Source organism: Xyrauchen texanus, chromosome 19 (genome assembly GCF_025860055.1).
Source record: "Xyrauchen texanus isolate HMW12.3.18 chromosome 19, RBS_HiC_50CHRs, whole genome shotgun sequence".
Lineage (NCBI taxonomy): Eukaryota > Metazoa > Chordata > Actinopteri > Cypriniformes > Catostomidae > Xyrauchen > Xyrauchen texanus.
This window is the reverse complement of record NC_068294.1, coordinates 32472137-32492458: the sequence shown is the minus strand read 5'-3', so window position 1 is coordinate 32492458 and position 20322 is coordinate 32472137. Positions and strand designations below refer to the sequence as shown.

Genomic DNA, 20322 nt, shown 5'->3' with positions numbered 1-20322 from the left:
GGTCAACAATCCTTGTCGTCATGTTGTACTTTAACACACTATAAAGGTTTATGCAGTAAATGTAATGTTTATCTATAGAGAAACACTCCATGGAGCCTGCTCCATCTTTAGAAGCAAGGAAGTGAAACATGTCTGCATTTTTTATTCTGAAGCCACATTTTCACTGCATCCGAAAAACAGACGATAGTCCGGAAATAATACATTTCCAATGAAGTGTTGCACAGTGGCTGCATGGAGTTCCGACCATCTCTGACTGTGAAATTTTAGAATCCGTTTTGAGCTTCGGCTGTGTCGAAATATTATAACTTGCAACTAGACTGCATTCAGATGAGATGTATTTATGTATTCAACTATTAGCACAAATACAAATTAACACTTTATTTAAACGCCTGCTACTTCTGTATTTTGGACAATTATAATGTAGAAGACAGAAATTATTGTTTAGGTTGCAAATATAGCACAAGTTTAGTTTTTTTTTTTTAAAATACTACTAAACTGTTTGTAGCTTCTCCCTTAATTAATAAAATCCATTCGAGAAAAATGACAGTTCATCAAGACTGCCACTGTGCCCTCCAGCAGTAGATACCTGTATAGTCTTTTCTCTATCTGCTGGCATGATTACTAAAATTATTTGTGATGAAACTGATTAATCGACCATCGATAAGCTTAATCTAATTATCATAGAGCATTTACACATGCACAATGCAACAACAATTTACAGGATTGGCACTAAACAGCTGTGTGGCCAAAAGAAAGCCACATGTTAGTGAGGTTAATCAGAAAGAACAACTTCAATTTGTGAGGGAGCATAAATATTGGACTGTGGAGCAATGGAAAAAGGTCATGTGGTCTGATGAGTCCAGATTTACCCTAATCCAAAGCGATGGGTAAGTAGTGAAGCGCATGAAGCGATGCACCAATCATGCATAGTGCCCATTATTCAAGCCTCTGGAGGCAGTTTTATGATCTGGGGTTGCTTTAATTGGTCAGGTCTAGACTCAGCAACGTTAAGAAAATGAAGACGGCTGACTATCTGATGGTTCTGAATGATCAGGTTATCCCATCAATGGATTTTTTTCTTTCCTGATGGCATGGGCATATTCCAGAACAACAATGCCAAGATTCATCATAGTCAAATTGTGAATAAGTGGTTCAGAGAGCATGAGGAATAGTTTTCACACATGAATTGGCCACCATAGAGTCCTGACCTTAACCCCATTGAAAGTCTTTGGGATGTACTAGAGAAGACTTTATGGAGTGGCTCGACTCTCCCATCCATCAATACAAGATCTCGGCCAAACATTAAAGCAACTCTGGACAGAAATAAATGTGACGTTGCATAAGGTTGTCGAAACAATGCCACAACGAATGAGTACCGTAATCAAAGCTAAAAGCAGTCCAAAGAAATATTTTTTTGCTAGGCAGTGTACCTCACAATTCATTGAGATGTGGAACTTAAGATAAAACACTTACATTAGCATAAAGTTGGAACTAGATATATTCTATTCCAAGCTTTTAAATGACACTTGTTTTTTTTTAAATGAGAAGGTTAATGAAAGATGGCTGAGAGGCTCTTCCCCTTTGCCTGTTAAACTAAAATATGGAGAATTTTGGCTTGTTACCAAAACCGGGCTGTCGCTCGTTAGACATGACTCTGCAAAATCCTGTAAAACTAAAGTGACTGCGGTACTGCCATAATAAACCTTGATCTGCATATGCCAAGACACCATCCAGATCAACCCACCCAGGCTGTAACAGGTAGCAGACCCTTGTCATCTCAACAGCAACCAAACCTGCCTGATGTTTTCATCTAGAAACTGCCACCTACGTCTCAGCATGCTCCAAATATAATGAATGCATTAATGCATTTCAATGGACTTAAAAACTGACCTGTTTCTCACACACACACTTATATCCATGAATTTGACCACTGGAGTCTTATGGATTACTGAAAGGAGTAGTTCACCCAAAAATGAAAATTTGCTGATAATTTACTCCCCCTCAGGCCATCAAAGTTACTTTCTTCATCAAAACAGAAATTAAGATTTTTAGGATTTCATTTCAGGCCTCCTCCTTTGGAGGTCCCAAACCAGGCAGTGATGCAGCTGCTCCGGATGCTCTCAGAAGTCCCTCTATAGAATGTAGTGAGGATGGGGGGTGGGAGATGTGCTTTCCTCAGCCTTCGAAGAAATTAGAGATGCTGCTGGGCTTTCTTGGCAATAGAGCAGGTTTTGAGGGACCAGGTGAGGTTCTCCGCCAGGTGAACACCAAGGAATTTGGTGCTCTTTGTGGTGGTGGTGGTGGAGATGCTGTTCCCGATCCGGACTGACTGAGGTCTCCCAGTCAGGAAGTCCAGGATCCAATTGCAGAGGGAGGTGTCCAGGCCCAGCAGGTTCAACTTTCCAATCAGGTGCTGAGGAATGATTGTGTTGAATGCTGAGCTGAAGTCTATGAACATCATTCGAACATAGGAGTCCTTTTTATCTAGGTGGGTGAGGGCCAGATGGTGGTGGCGACGGCGTCGTCTGTTGAACGGTTGGGACAATACGCAAAACTGCAGTGGGTATAGTGAGGGGGCGGCTGGGTCTTAATGTGCCTCATGACGAGCCTCTCGAAGCACTTCATGATGATTGGTGTGAGTGCGACGGGACGGTAGTCGTTGAGGCAGGACACTGAAGACTTTAGCATGGGGACGATGGTGCTGGCCTTGAAGCACGTTGGAACGACGGCGCTGCTCAGAGAGATGTTGAAGATGTCGGTAAGAACATCTGCCAGCTGGTCTGCACATTAGGGATGCACCGAAATTTCGGCCGCCGAAAATTTTCGGCCGAAAATGGCACTTTCAGCACTTTCGGTTTTCGGCCGAAAGAGAAAAAAGGCCGAAAATATATACCTCCTCGCCCGCCCTCAGAGCTCAGATTTCAATCTGGATCGATCTAGCCCTTATCACAGCGCTACCAAACAAAGGCGATCATGTCAGCGGTGTGGACATTCTTCAAAGTTTCTGATAAGGACATCAAATTTGCGATCTGCAGTGTTTATTCAGCAGAACTTTCAAGATATAGATATATATATATATATATATATATATATATATATATATATATATATATATATATATATATATATATATATATATATATACAGAATACAGCAAGAGATTCTACAGGAAAATGTCACAACTAGCGCAGCTACAACACAACTTGAGACGTATAGCTGAACTACGCCAGAAGCGACAATCCCCTTGACTACGGGCGCATAAACAAACACCGCTTTCCTTTGCTTGCGCGGATTGCGCACAGGTATTTATCTGCCCAAGCACCAGCACAGAGAGTGAGAGACTGTTCAGTGCAGCATCTCATGTTCTTGATGAGCTTTCTGACAGGAGAGACTGTCAGAACGTTTAGCAACTTTTGTTCTTGAAGAGAAACCTGTCACTTGTACTTAAATAGAAAGCGGTCCAATATGATGTGTAGCAATTACATTACACTTGTTCTTCACTTGAGGATACATCTGTCGTTTACAGTTGAGGTTGGATTTAGTTCAATTACTGTTGTTTTGCACAATCATTTTCACTTAAAGTGTACATACGTTTACATAAACAGAATAGAGCACTGATCTATATATATAATTATATATTATAGATATATATAGATCAGTGGAATAGAGACCATTCTGTGTTCTGCCTGTTGTTTTAATTAAAATTACTGTTGCATATTTAAACTTTTTGAAAGATGTTAGCTAAGTTCATTACTTGACTGTTGTTTTGCATATAATAGTTTTCTAAAACTTTACATTATTTGGATAACTGTTAATAAAATCTGTAAAATTAGATTTTTACAGAACTGAAAGAAGAAGAATATTTAATATAGTTTTAATATATTTTTTGTCCAATTTTGTTGTGCTACTTTCAATAAAAGTGTGATTTATTTTATTGGTTTGTAGTTTTTCAATTCAGATTAATTAAATTCATGAAATTAATGAAAAAGTATAACATTAATACAATTATACACAACATTTTTTTTTTTTTTTAAATAGGTAAAAATTTCGGTTTCGGTTTTCGGCCAAGTGCATCCTGGATTTTCGGTTTCGGCCCAGAATTTTCATTTCGGTGCATCCCTACTGCACATCCTCTGATCACCCTGTCAGGAATGTTGTCTGGTCCACCAGCCTTCCGTGGGTTGACTCTACGTAGAGTTTTCCTCACATCAGCCGTGGTAAGACAGAGCACCTGGTCGTTGGGAGGAGGGGTGGTCTTCCTCGCCACCACGTCGTTCTGTGGGTCAAACTGAGCGTAGAAGTCATTCAGCGCATCTGATCGTTGGGAGGAGCTGGTCACTGATGCTGTGTATTCCTCCAAGTTGGTAGAGTCGCCATATATTGCAGCCTCCCTGAACGTGCCAGTCAGTACACTCAACAGTCCTGAAGAGCAGAGATGGCTCCTGCTGGCCAGGTGTTCACCTGCTTCTGGAGCAGTTTTGTGCATCTGACGAGCGGTCTGTATGCTGGAATTATCATAACAGAGATGTGGTCTGAGTAGCCTGGGATGTTAAACAAGATCAAGCGTGTTCGCCCAACTCGTTACCAAGTCCACATACTGATGGAAATTATGGAGCACTGTCTTGAGATTCACATGGTTGAAATCGCCGGAAATGTAAACGTGTTTATGTATTATTTTGTGTTTTAATCACAGATATATAGGCTGCAGAGTTGCGTTTACAATTAACTGCTTTGTGGAAATAAAGCGAACTGAACTAAAAGCACCATCTGAGCTGAGATGTCTGAGGTAATTTGCATTACAAGTAGACGATACTTTGCTTGCAAAAAAAAAAATTCTAAATAAAAAAAATCGGAAGACAAAGAGTGAGAACCTTTTACATGCGCCTGTTCCACGAGACTGCATACCTCCATATCAGCATGTCATACATGTGCATAGACTGCTTTTCGGTCATCTGTTCTTAATAAATTAATAAAGTGTTTCTTGAAGCGTGTGTCTGTCATACTAGCAAATTATTTGTTATATTAATTTGACAATAATAGCCTAATAATAATAATTTAATATATGGGTAAACAAGCCAAATATCATCTTGACATCGTCAAAGGCATCAGCTATTGGTGATCACTCTGACCATCGTCGATCCCCGAAATCATCATCATCTGTCAGCACAATCCTATTGTGCCTTTATCTTTATAAATTAACTTAATGTTCAGGCAGTCTCCATGCTGTTTTTTCCGACACATTCAGTATCATTAACGCTACAGCCGGAGTCAGTGCAACTTGCTTTGTGCATGCGTATGGAGGACTAAACGTGCATAAATAATAAATGAATAAATGTAATAATCCAAAAATAAATAAAGGAATAAATGTCTTGATAAAACAAATATAATTAGTTTTTAATAAAATTTATTCCTGAATTTATTATTGTATGACTTTATTCCTTTATTTATTTTTAATTTATTTTTATTCTTTTTAGCTTTTAATTATTTATTCATTTATTTTGCATATTTTTTTATTTATGTGTTAATTTATTTTTATATTTATATATTCCCACATATATGTATTTCCATATTTATATATTCCCATATATATTTATTTATTTATACATGTATTTATTTTTACTTTTCTGTGTGCAACATGTAAATGAGGGAGGCGGTCCTTGCGGAGCTCCAGTGCATCATTGGTCGAGAGCTCAATAGTATTATCGGGAAGAGATGGACGTCCCACCTCAGCACCCCCTGACTCGCACAGATTTAGAATATGCAGGGAAACGTTTTGCAGAGAGTTTAACAATCCAGGATGTGCTTCTACATTCATACCGGCATACAGCTCTCCTAAAACATCACTAAGCACCTCTACTCTAAATGAAACAGTTATTTGATGCGTGATTATCGACTTCATTCGCATGTCGCGCAACTCTCTAGATATATGTGAAGAGTCAGCTGTAGATTTATATACATGCATAAACGATCAGTGAAATAAAGCATGGTTGTATCTTTTACAATGAACAATCATAACAACAGAAAACAATATTATGGATTGCAGACATCAAAATATGAAGTTATATACACAGAAAAAAAAGAAAAGGACAAGGTTAAATCATATCATTTATGAATCTTGCTCATTTTGTGGATCTGTTGAAGAAACAGCTCCCCATTTATTTTGTGATTGTAGTATAACCAATAAATCTTGGCTTGACTAAAGCTCTTATGTTTTTAGCCCCACAAATAGCTATAATTTACACGCTATGGCTATGACCTAACATCACATAAAAACAAGTCAAGAGTAATCGAGCACACGCTTCAATCTATAATAAGCCAATGGTGAGCAGGACCCGCCCACATCATTATCATACAAGAGACAGAAATGTAAGAATAAATACAAAAATAAATACATGTGGGAATATTTAAAATATAGAAATAAATACATGATGGGAATAAATAAGTATAAAAAAAAAATGAATGCATAAATAAATAATAATAAATAATAAAAAAAGAAAGAATACATTTTTTTTAAAGAATAAAAATAAAATGAGAAAATAATAAAGGAAAAAATTCATACAAAAATAAATTCAGGAATAACTTTCATTAAAAACGAATTATTTTTGTTTTATCAAGACATTTATCCTTTATTTATTTTCTTATTATTACATTTATTTATGTATTTATTTATTATTTTTGCATGTTTAGTCCTCCATACATGCGCTTGTAAAACTTATATTTTAAAGGCTCATTATTACGGTTTAGTATTTCTCTGTAATGTAGAACAGTGTTAGCAATCTTATAACATTCCTTCTCAGCCCTGGAACTCAAACCATTTTCTGATGCCCCCCCCCCCCCAAATATATTCATGTAATTAAATGAATATCATAAACGTGCAACTAGTCGAATAATGGCTAAAATTAACTGCTACTAGTCAACTAAGAAAATCTTTGGTGGGGGGCAGCCCTAACAGGAATACCTCCAATTGACTTCAATTAGCCTATTAGAAGCTAATTGCCGAAAGGCTTGACATAATTTTTTTGAATTTTCCAAGCTGCTTAAAAGGCACAGTTAACTTGGTGTATGTAAACTTCTGAACCACTGGAACTGTGATAGTCAATTAAAAGTGAAACAATCTGTCTGTAAACAAAATTACTTGTGTCACGCAAAAAGAAGATGTCCTAAACAATTTGCCAAACTATAGTTTGCTAATATGAAATCGGTGGAGTGGTTGGCTTCAACCGAAGTGTATGTAAACTTCTGACTTCACCTGTATACTTGGACAGACAGATAGATTGACTATCAGATACCAGCTGTAGCTTTATTATAACTGCACATGCAAACGTTCTGACTGTAAACATAAAAATCAAACCAGTGTTTAAACTCACCCAATCTCCCTGTTAGTATGTGCAACAAGAGGTCTAAAAAAAAATATATATATATTCTTTATCAGCAGAAACAGGCAAACAGCTTGTAACAACCTCACTCAACCTTTATTGCTTTGGGACTGATGATAGCCATGCTTTAACAATAGGAAGTTCAAGACTCAGATCAGCAATATAAAAGCTCAGTACACAAACACACACTTCCCTGTTCCCCATCTCCATCCTGCCTCTATACTAAATGAGAGCAGAGAAAGCATTAACAATATTGATTTTTCTAAGAGTCACAGAAAGCCTCCCATTTAAAGCATTTACTCTGTGTATAGCCAAGTATAAACTAAAAGGTCTTATTTCATGGCTAGGAGACATTTGTTTTTAAACAGAAAAGAGAAAAAGGGCCCTATAGTTTCAGCAATGCAGAAAACACAGACAGAATAGCGGAACACACAGACGGAATAGAAGAATCAACTATAACATGCAAAATGTCATGGAATTTGACATTTGGGATAAAATGAATGTATGAATGCAATCAATCCAATTAAAATTGTGATATATCCTATTGTGATGACTAAACCACAAAAGGCTGCGTTTAATTAAATAAATAAACAGTCTGAACATGCCGGGGTGCTTCACTATTAATTTGTGAAGCTGGCCGCTCATATACTGACAACACTGCATCACAAGCAAAGTCCCTTTTAAGGATAAATAGTCTCTGATCATCTGAAGACAGTTGAGCTCACGTCAGTTGTCTCCAGGCATTGAGTGTGCGAGATACTGGAGTAATGGCAACTCGGAGAAGTTAAAAGTTTCTGTTTCACTGTTCTATATAATTTGTCTGCAACCACATACATGGATATGGCAGGGCTCCAGACTAAAAAAATTACTTGGGAGCCATTGGTTCCTAAACGGAAACATTAAGTAGCCAATTGGCTGTTTTTAGAAGTCAAATCACAGATTTTCTCAATTTAGATTGCCGTTCAGAAACAAGATAGAAAGCCAAAGAAAAGTCAGCTGATAACCCATTCATCGAAGGTTTAAGAAACAGTATATATATAGTTCAAAAGATAAGTTTGCATTCCCTTTCATCTCATAAATGTTCACACACGCCTTTCAAAATTTATTTAATCGAGTCCGATACATTTTAGGCACCTCCCGAATTGCCTCTAAACAACTGAGTATCAAAAAATGTCTTAACGCTCTGTACCATATTTCAATACCCAACTGGTTAATCTCGTCAACGTCAGTGATAAGCATGTAGCATGCTAGATGTGCCCAAATCTAAAAGTGCCTGTGATTGGCTGTTAAGGCATCAAGGAAAAACACTTACCCTTTACCGTTTACCCTGGTTATGCCAAGAGACGTGGCTCACACGTGAGGCTGTGTGTATGCGTCCCAACCCCTATAAATGTAAAAGATGTGGAGAAGAACAAAAGTGTGGCTACATTTCACCTGGCTCGATGTCAACAGCGCACAATGCAATATTTACAACAAGATAATTGCTGCCAAGACCGGCAACACGACCAATCTGATGAAGCACTTGACAGTGCACGGAATAAACTTAAGAGCAGAAAGCTGATCCGTCTTCGACTGCAAGAAGACCGAGCCGGTGCAGTCATCCTCTCAGCAACCTCCTGCCACAGAGCTTCCTTCAAAACTACTGATGAATGCAGCGCCGCTATGACTGGGATTCCGATAGGTATGGTTAATGTTTAGCAAACAAACCAAAAAACTAAATCAGCTAACTTGTAGTGGTACATGCTTGTGTATGTTTCGGTGCACGGTGACAGTCCTATAAACTTGGACCTACGTAATGTTAGATATTGTTTGGATGTATGGTTATAAATAGCTAGCTAAATCGATGCTAAATGTGTAATGTTTGTAATCTTGTTAAAATGGATTTCATAAAATTGGTATAGAAAAAGTATCATTTAGGAACCGGTATCAAAGTCAGGATATCGGTATCTAATTTTTTTTAAAGATACCCAGCCCTAACTGGTGCGCACTCAAAAGATGTATTCAATAACTCACAAGATGATATCTGACGAAACCGCATATGAACACACACAACCTGACTGTTGCCAAAGGACTACATTTTAAATTATTGTCACAATCAGTTATTTTTGGTCACATTCGCAGTCTGGAGCCCTGTATGTTGTGGTGGTGGCGTAGTGGCTAAAGCACAGGGCTGTTAATCAGAAGGTCGCTGGTTCGAACCCCACAGCCACCACCATTGTGCCCTTGAGCAAGGCACTTAACTCCAGGTTGTTCCGGGGGGATTGTCCCTGTAATAATTGCACTGTAAGTCGCTTTGGATAAAAGCGTCTGCCAAATGCATAAATGTAAATGTATGGCCAAATAAAAATGTATAGAAAACTGTGTCAGCAGTTAGTTTCATTAATTAATTGAAAGATCATTCATCATGTTCCTGATATGATGCATTGAGCACTGCTGCAACCGTATAAAAACACTCTTCCCTGCTAAATTTTAATTTTTATAAGCAGCAGAACTGTCAGTATAATTCAGTATTTAGACATTCCAAAGCTACAAAGGCTAGATGTGCAGTCCACCTGTAACATTAAAGTGACAGCAGTAGAAACACCCAACCAACGACACTAGGGCTGGGATACATCGGCGCAAAATATGCGCGTCGATTCGTCGGACCCAAAACAAAGATGGCGGCGCCGGCAAGTAGTAGCAACACGAGTGGCTCCTCAGACTATCAGAAGTGCAAGGCGGCATGCACTCGTTCCTCTAAAGTATGGGAATTCTTTCATTTAAAAGGAAACAATTCCGTGATATGTCGTCTTTGCAAAATGGAGATGGCCTTCCATTCTAGCACCACGGCAATGCACCAGCACCTTAAGAGGTGCCACCCGGTTGCAGCTGCAGATGACAGAGCACCGTAAGTTTTTTTTCAACTCCCCACTTTGCACTCGATGATGAAGTAGGCTATAATACGTTGTCGACACCAAAAGTTTTCGCTTATAGCTATTAATAATGCGCTTATAGCTATGAATGTCGTGAAAAATACATAGAGGACACTGACAACGCGCTGACAGACAGGACCAAGCAAGTAACATTTAATAAAGTCTCAACTTTCAAATTTGGTCATTCAAAGAAAATTAAACCATAAACAGGCCTACTATTTTGTGGCTATTTAACGTGTCGTGACAGATTGCCTCAGTTAAAGCTGCTTGTGAACCGATCATCTTTTCCTTGGTTAATTTATAGCATCAAATAGGCTAAACATGAATGTAGCCTACATCAGAAGGACTGTTGTTTTAACCACGGAAAGAGCGTCAGTACGGTATCCTACAATCCATTATTCAAATCCACCGACGTTAATCTTCTCTCTCCTGACTACTTTGTCGGACAAAAATGGAGTATTATGATTGATTGATCAGATCGCCAGTCAATCAAACTCCCGGCAATTTATTTTTTTTTTTACATTTTATACACCCCCACCCCCGATGAAACCGGTATTACCGGTGTTGTCACAAGTCGATTAATCGAATCGAAATCGAATCGGACTGGAAAAAATGAATCGTTAGATAAATGGATGCATCGAAAAAATAATCGCTAGATTAATCGTTTAAAAAATAATCATTTATCCCAGCCCTAAACGACACATCACAGACTCGAGTGAAACAAAGCCGCAATATCATTTGTGTTGTGAACAGGGCTTTAGAGTGCACAGCACATGCAGACTTATATTTATAAAATTCAATTTCAGCCTTTTGTAGTTTAAGCACATTAAGCCATATGGCGAACTGCTTTTCCGGAAATGAGAAGCTATAGTCAAAAAACACAGAAACTGAAAGGGCATCAATCCAAAATAAAAGCTCCCGCCAAGATTAAAAATCTCAATTGACCTAAATGTGTTAAATTCAAGAAACTGCTACAGAAACTACTGTATAGTAAAATGTAATATTCTAAGCAGTAGCCTAATAGGCAAATAATAATTGAAAAAATAACAAATCAATAATAATTACACAAGCAAGAGACTGTTTTTGTACTGAATAAAAGTTTTCAATGATTTAATCAATACTGTGATGCACTGTACAGCATTGTAGCCTATTTGAATATATATAGAAATAGCTCCAATGTTGTGTTTCTGATTCTGCTGTGAGGACCTGTATAGAAACGATTTATTTTATTTAAAACATAATGCAGTTGAATGTTAAAAAAAGTTCTAAGAAATCATTTGATTAAAAAAAAATTATATTAAGCCTTTAAAACACGGAATTCAGGGAACAGAATTAGGAAAAACAAAACGGATTTCATATGGTCCCTAGAGAAATTGTTTGATGTGAGAGTAATATGACAGTGAGAGAGTGTAATCTGCTTCATAGCAAATACAGAAAATAACAAAGGCACTACACCACAACAAGATTATAAGGAAACATGGATCTTCGTGCTGCTTTATTTCAAAGATTATATGTGAAACATTCAGAGTCATTTGAAAAATGTTTATCAGATGCTTTTTAAATCATTGAAAGAAGCTTTCTAAATCATTATGGAGCCACACTATTGACACAAATAGAGCTCTAGACCAAGAAAGAGGTGCTTTTATTCCCTACCGAATCAATTAATTAAAAGGATGGTCATGCAGTTGCAAACTGCGACTAATGCGAGCTTCAACCCATGCATTATCTCTGAAATCAAATTACAAGCATAATGACCAGACTAAAAGAGCCATCAAACATTTCAGTGACAGAAAACATTTAGAAGCATGATAGATGCAACTAAACAAGAGAATAGCCTTACTATTCAGCTCAAGCATGTTCAGAAGATGATTTCAATAGCTGCCTGAGCAAAAGTGATAGCTACATAAATTGCTGAGCAAAATTTCCAGACCTAACAAGAAAAAAATGTTTTCCTACAAAGCCACAATCAAGACAATTTATCTTTTCCATAACAAAAGGAGGGGACCCGTCACACCCATCCATGACAAAGGTGCAGTTGTTCAGAGGGGGACGGTTTAATTGCTTGACACCATCCAGTCTATCCATCCCTGAAGCCTTACATCATCGACACAAATAGGGATAGCCCCTCTTTATGTTGCACATTAACAATTACCACCCCATTGTTCTCACAGAGTCGAATACAAAACAAAATTAGGACAAAACGATGTTTCAAACTGTGTAATTGCTGCATTACACTGACTTCAATCAATATTTTTCAGGATCAGTTCATAGCTCAAGACTGACAACAGATGTGGACATTCGCGTGTGGCATGTTATATACATTGGCAGATATCCAGAGACTCTCAATAGAAACAAATTGTGCTATTGCAAAAAGGAGGTGGTATGCAAGATAATAGAATTGCAATCCAAACAACCACTGCAGATAGAAAGATTTCTGTCAAATTTCAACCAATTTTTTAAATGACAATGCTCCACCTAAAACCAAAAACATTGATTCTTATCTACAACAACACCTGAAACATGTCAAAAGACAGCACAAACTGGCCCAAACCGGTGTTTATAAGCCAACTTCTAATTTAAAAGTTAGATCCTATCTATTCACAATTAGGCCGGCGGTGGAAAAAACGTGCTCTGCTGGAATAGATGATGCAGGAACAGCGAAGTACAATGCTTAGCTTTGTAAACCGACTCTCATTTACCTTCCACCACAGAAAATGATCCTGGTTTACGGAGATTCATGGCTCACTGAAGTAACTTTATATTTTGTTGTCACGCGAATAAAAATCACTCGCGCTGTAATCCTCACCAAAAAGTGTGTTCAGTGCCGTAATTGCTGCTCGATCAGACTGAGAGTCACTTTGTATGGGTGTGACAGAATTTGTAACCATGTTGTAAAGCTGTTTCAGATGCTCCTTTACTCAGAAGCTCTGTCTCAAGAAACTTCAGATGTTTGTGTCTTAGATCCAATGTACTGGATAAGTTTGTGTTCAGGTACTTTCTGCTGTTGTTGTTTCTGGGGCTACGTTGCATTTCTGTCTGACGGTAAAAGATGCGATGCTCGTCTGAGTTGCCTCTCTGGTATCGCAAGACATTTTATGTACAAATACTAGATGATAACGCATTGTACTTGTGGTACATTTGTGTGACCGCTTGGTGCTGCACATCTTGCATTGAATTGTATTTGCATCCATTTTGTCGAATTGAAGCCAGACATCAATATGCAACTTTGAAGCCATGTTTCTCTCTGTTCTTTGGTCTGGACTTTGGACCACATGCTCTGGCAACGCTAACCAATCAGAGCTCAAGGTGCCGCCCAAAATTCTGCTAAAAATGAAAAATCTGTCTTTTTTTTAAACTCACGATCGAGATATTGACATTGCACTGCATAGACAAGTTTCAGTAACGCTCTACAAAAACAGCAAGAGTGTAAACAACAGTCTCAGAGCATATGACCAGTATTTAAACAAAAACCATCTAATCTCTAACATTTCCATCTTCACATCTTTTCTACAAGCACAGCCATCTGCAACTGTTTCAAGGGTGCTCAGATCTCACCCACTAACTTTGAGCAGGTCACCATAAATATTTTCCAGACTGCATTAAGAGAGATGAGAAAAGCTCATGACACCATATGAAATGCTTGATGATGAGGTCCGATATGATGTGAAAACATAAAATGTACCTCTCAGATGGAAGATGATGGTTGATAAGCAAAAATCTGTGACTGTGGTTTCAAGTGGTTAAAATCCATTCCGTCACTTCAAAAAAATTTGGTTTGGACTTGTTTATACCTAAAAGTCCAGTGTTATGCCCCAAATTTTCATTATTTTCTGGTTGTTATTGGGATTTTGGTTGAACAAAAAACTGCATTTGGAAATGTATTCATTTTGGATTCTTTGTCTTTACCCATCATAGTAAAGAGAAAATCAATTTTCTTTGACATTATATAAAGATTCAAAAAGCTATTGCCGATTATTCGGTTGCCAGATTTCCCCACCACCTCAGTTATCGCTATGGGCAAAATCCACTATTGGTTGACCTCTAGTTTACATCAGTGTTACTGAAGACTACACAGACTCACATAGTATGCTGTACCACATTTTAAGGCATCATTTGCGCTAGAATGCTTGAACCAAAACAGTACACTGGGTTTTTAAGACAATAATGTCCAAAAAGGCTGTATAGGTGGAAAGCTCACGCAGTATTATTGAGACAGAGCCAGTAAGACACGCCACAACACGCACATCTCTCCTCACAAGAATGTAATGAACCGTCACTTCAACTGCTCACGAATTACTTTTAAAAGTATACCCTGCTTTATTTCCTCCTCGTAAGGTTATGTGGCAACTGTGAGGGGTTTTGAAGTTAAATACTCACGTTATTAGCTCAATAAACGACTGAGGCTAAGCTAAACTAGCCGCAACTTTGCGGGACTGAGTCAGAGAGTTCAGATTGAAAACACTCAATTAAAACCCCAATAGTTCAGTTACTTTTGACAAAATTGCCCGTTTGTATACTTTTCAAAAATCCGTACGGTATCACATTTATGTATACATACATACATACATACATACATACATACATACATACACATATACGTAAGTATGATTATGTAGCGGAGTGCTACGTAACGAGCTAGCCGTTTAGATTTCCAGTTTGTGGGTTTCTGTTGCTGTTTTTCATCAATTTAACTCAAATAATAAACCACAACATAAAATAGCTGACTGGATTTAAGCAACTTGCAACCTTATTTTTAAAAATGTAGATACGATTTCACGTGTTTTCCTCACCTCGTTTGAACAAAAAGGAAAAACACAGCAAGGAAACTTTTACAATGGAAAAACCACCATACCTGCAGGAATAAAGTTGGTAACTGAACGCTTAATCGTTTTTATCGACAAGGTGTATTAACATTAGATTACATACCTTTCATGAAATGGTGTAGCGTCTCTCCACCTTTGCCCTGTTTTACAGACACCGACATGAAGAAGATTTTTCCTTTTTTCTGCCTCTCATTCCCTCGTCTCTGTCCCCAGTCCTGGCGTCAAACAGACTGGAGGCGAAGCACATTATTGCATATCCATCCGCCCATTTGACAACATACCACTTTTCTTCCTCCCCAGCTCCACTCGAAGTGTGTGGAGCTCCGTGCTAGCTAAAGCACTCGAGATGATCAAAAGGAAATTATAAATAGAGTATAGGACAGGTATTGTGTGTTTTTGTTGGATGATGGATAATGCTAAAAAAACATTTAATGAGAGTAAAATGCCTGTTCTAATTAGATCAGACGACCCTAATGAAGGTGAAAGTTATTGTAAAGTTATAGTGTTTTAATTAACTCTTTAAAATAACTTATTGTATTTAATTGCATTATGTAAGTGTTCAAGCTTATGTATTATTAGGGTTCATTCGTTCCAACTTGCTATTTGGGCCTCAAATAATTATTGGTTCTCTATTGCAGTCATTTAAATATCCTATTGTCTATTTTACTATTTTGTACCCTTGACATCTCATAACTGGTAATCATCAGCAGGGCTGTAGCAAGGTAATCCGAGCCCCCTGATTGTATATTTCTCTGGACCCCTTTCCTATTAAAAAAATAAAGTTTAGAATTTTTTGTGGGACCCCCTGTACATTTGGGCCCCTTGAATCTTTACCACCTTTCACCCCACTAGCTACGACACTGGTCATCAGAAATATGTAAACTGGGGATTTGAAAATGTTTGCATATCTAAAGGAGTTTGGGGCCTCTGGTTATTCTAGAATTTTAGTAAAATTATCTCTATGGTTTTCATGTTTTCAACAGACAGAAATTATAACATATTACTCATCTAACCATAAATAATGTGAATATTGATCCAAACTGACTCCCGATGCCTATGCAGCACAATACTTGAGGATACAATTGGTCAAAGTGTAATCTGATTTAACTAGGCTACATCTAGTTCCCCATTTTTATAGTTGCATTTTGTGTATTAGGTCTGTGTATTAATAAAGTTATTTCTGGCACATTATAACCTTTGAGGTGTAGAATTCCTAGCATTTCCCATCAATACAAGTCGTCTAACAGTTCCTCAGTTCAACAATACTTTGTTTCTAATTATGTGAAGATTATCGATCTATATATAGGCCTATATATATATATATATATATATATATATAAATAAAAAAAACTGCCTAATTTGGATAAAGCTTCTAAATAGTATGTCATAATGAACGAAAAACCCTAAAAGAGGCGGAAGGATACAAATAGTTGGCATGTTTTGCCTGAGCCGTCTTTAGGTGTGCTACGGTCACGTGACGTCACGAGATTTGGCTCCACACTGTCTGGCTTTAAAAACTTCAGTAGTTAAGCAACCAATAGAGAGCGAGTTACGCGGTGCTTGCTTACTCGCGCATGCACTCGAGGTCATTTTCAAATTAATTAGTTTGCCCACATGTATTGGTCGAATACAGACGTTTAAAGTTTGCTGTTTAAAGCCCACAGAATAAAACTAAACAATGATCGATCGATCTATCTATCTATCTATCTATCTATCTATCTATCTATCTATCTATCTATCTATCTATCTATCTATCTGTCTGTCTGTCTGTCTGTCTATTTACGACACCAAGTGTTTCACTTATTTTCAGGACTGGACTACCTTGGATTTCTTATTAATTTTATGGACTTCCCGTGGACTTCAATGTGTGTTTTTTATACTACAATGGGGATCTGAGGCCTAAAATGATTAAGGGCTGAACAAACTTGCAAAGATGTTATTTTACCATACCCTAAGAGCAGTTTATTGCCTTTTTTTGGGTTTGGTGAGTACTCCCATTCCTTCAATTTTGTCTGCCCACATTAACATTTTGAGCTATTTGCAGTGAGGTTATTGTACTTGTGATTTTTTCCAAGCCATTCTGTTTATGCCTTATGGATTTGATACTTCACTCTATACGGATTTAGGAGCAACTCATTCCAACATGAAAATACCTTTTCAGTCCAAGGATCTTAACTCTTTGATTGGGGTAATATAAACTAATGATTGCCCATTACAACAATCCACAGTTTCCTCGGGATCATCCCTTTATTATGTATTTCTCCTCCTTGACTTCCCAAAAATAGTATGGCCTCCATTCCAATTAGGAATAGATTTCAAACCCTGGCTGATCTTCAGGACCAAAGTGAGTATCACCAAGTGGCAAGAAGAAGAAACCATTCTTTTGATCTACCTTTGACAAAGAAACACTGTAAAATTTCACAAGCCTTTCATCATTCTGAATTTGTGATTCTCTCCAACTCTGAAAATTATTTTCCAGCAAGCATGGTGAAGCAAGTTAACAAATTAACTGCTTTTATTAAACCATCATCTACATGTCCAGAGACCTTACTGAAGGTAAAGATGAACACCATGCAATAGTTGGAAAATTACATGGAAATTCAGAGAGAACATTATGATCAGACCTTTGCCCATCTTATTACTTTGGTGACTTCTTTTGACAAAGTAGCATTTAATTAGGCAGTGGTGTGTGGAAAATCTAGGTACAGCAAGAGGAACAAAAACAAAGTGGTACAGACAAGGAGGAAACATCGACTGCAGAACCCATAAGTGTAGACAAACAAAAATACAAGGTGGTATCTAGTTCAATGGGACTTCCCAAGACAATTTTAGAAATGAACACATTTAAACCAGGTTTTAAAATTAGTGTGCTGGTATTGCAACCAGATGTAATTTTCTCTTCTCCCACCCCTACAGAACAGCACCCAGAAGTTTTGAAAGATTCAGATATTTGTGAAGAAACTGAAATAAAAAGGGTCCCAGAGGTGGTTGGTCTACTGGTGGATCAAGGGGGAGAGAATATGATGACTGGGGATTTAAAAGACAATTGTCCTAAGCCCTAACCCCATCCTGAATCTCCCCCAAAGCCCCTGAGTGATCCATCTCCCTCCAATGGGACTGTTAAGATAAGACAATTATCTGTAACCTGTTATCCAAATTCAAATAGGAAAATAAATGATTTGAATCTGCAGATTAACAAAACAATTGTATATATTATTCCAATTTATCTCAGATCCCTTATTTTTCTGACACTTTAGTTCAGATTGATAGTATTCCGGGAGCCACGTTTTATCATATGACTGGGGTTCTGAGAAAAATGACACCTCATGATAATGTACAGAGGGTGGTTCTCTCCTTGGGCTTAAATAATTGTCTGAGGGAACAAGAACTGGTAACATCGATCAAGCAATTGCATCAATTGTTGAATGTAGCTTCGGGTATTTTCCCCAATGCACAGCTGTTTGTGCCAATTATCAATGCAGAACTCAGAGGGAAGTTATACTAATATCATAGAAAACTCAAACTTTTAAATCATTTTGGGTTTAATTATGAATTTTCCTCAGTTCCTTTTATTGAAAAATCTATGTGGGAACCACCAGAAAAAAAGTCTCCTTTTATTAAGAAAATTATTCAAAGAGATAGAAATTATCTTTTTAGACATTTCAATAATCAGGATTCTATGGATAACTTAACAATGAAACAATGCAGGGCCTTAACGTTTTTAAAATCAAACCGGAATTATGTTATAAAACCAGCGGATAAAGGTTCATCCATAGTAATTATGGATAGTAGTCAATATCATTTAGAAGTGAATCATCAATTAAGTCATGTTAAACATTATATGCCTCTTTCAAATTCAATAAAGGAAGAGACCCAAAAACGCATAAGACAAGTATTAAATGTAATTATAAAATATATTAATAAAAAGCAATTTAGGTTCCTTATAGGCCCAGATAATCCACATACTCATCAGTTTTAACTCTAACCAAAAATACATAAGGATCCAACAACATGGACGGTTCCCTTTGAAGTTCCGTGTGGTCGACCCATAGTATGGCTCGGAGTCATGTCGGATGGCAGAATATATAGATTATTTTTTAAATCCTCTATCACAGATGCATCCCAGTTACATAAAGGATACATTTCATTTTGTGCAGAGGCTTAGAAATATTGTAGTTACTGAAAATACATTTTTGTTTTCTATTGATATTGATAGCCTCTATACAAATATTGATAGAGCCTTGGGACTAGTAAAGGAAGTAGTAGTTAATAACGCAGTAAAAACATTTTTGAGATATCTGGATCCAAGAAGATGTGATCAGGTAATTCTGTCACTGCTGGAAATGGGTCTAACTAGAAATTATTTTGTATTTAATTCTAAACACTTTACAAATACATGGCACAGCTATGGGAAAGAAATTTGCCCCAGCTTATGCAAATATTTGTACAGACTGTGAGCAAACTGTCTTTCAGACATGCTCGGTTTTACCTGTCATGTATTGTAGATATTTGAATGGCATATTTGGGCTTTGGACTTATTCAGACTTTATTTGTAGAAATTTTAAATATACATCATCCCAGTAACACTATCAAGTACAAACTACAAAAAGAAAGATTGGAATTTTTAGACACCCAGGTTTTTTTTTAAAGTCTATTGAAAAACATGCACTTTTGCACAAAAAGAGTTTTCACCCTAAACATATGTTTAAGACGATTATTAAATCTCTATTGATCTGATTTCATAGAATTTGTTCCCAACCAGATGTTGAAGAGGCAATATTGGTTCTTTTTAAAGATCTCAGACCTAGAGTTTATAGCAAGAGTTTTCTGAGGGGTATTAAAGCGGAGGTTTGTAGGGAGTTCAGTGTAGAATGAAATGATATGTCCCAAAGGTTATGAATAAGGAAGATCTTTGATTCAATTGATTCGTTTATTTTCACCAATGGCTGGAAAAGTCCCATTTTCAGCAGTCACAGGACAAGCACAACGTTTTGAGGCCCTTACTAGAAAGTGGTTTATCCAACAGCGAATGGAGGTGTACTGGATAAAACATTTAAGAACAATACAACTGTGCCCCCATTTCAGAAGTGGGGATCAGGGATGGGGAGGGTGGCAGCTTTTGAAGAAGAGTCATATAGATTAAAGTCTGGGGAATTTGGACTTGTTTGTGGGGAAGTGGGGCAAATATCAGGCATTTTTGGAGGGCTCTTG

At 37.3% G+C, this 20322-nt stretch overlaps 1 protein-coding gene across 3 annotated transcripts in view; it reads right to left on the bottom strand.

Annotated features, from left to right (window-relative positions):
* The window catches only part of LOC127660054 (mothers against decapentaplegic homolog 5), a 28777-nt gene extending 13430 nt beyond the window's left edge, over positions 1-15347 (bottom strand). For all 3 annotated transcript variants that reach the window (XM_052150112.1, XM_052150115.1, XM_052150113.1), the window contains exon 1: positions 15215-15347. The gene's annotated coding sequence lies outside the window, so the exon portion shown is untranslated. The remainder of the gene's footprint in view (positions 1-15214) is intronic.
* Positions 15348-20322: the final 4975 nt, after the last annotated feature.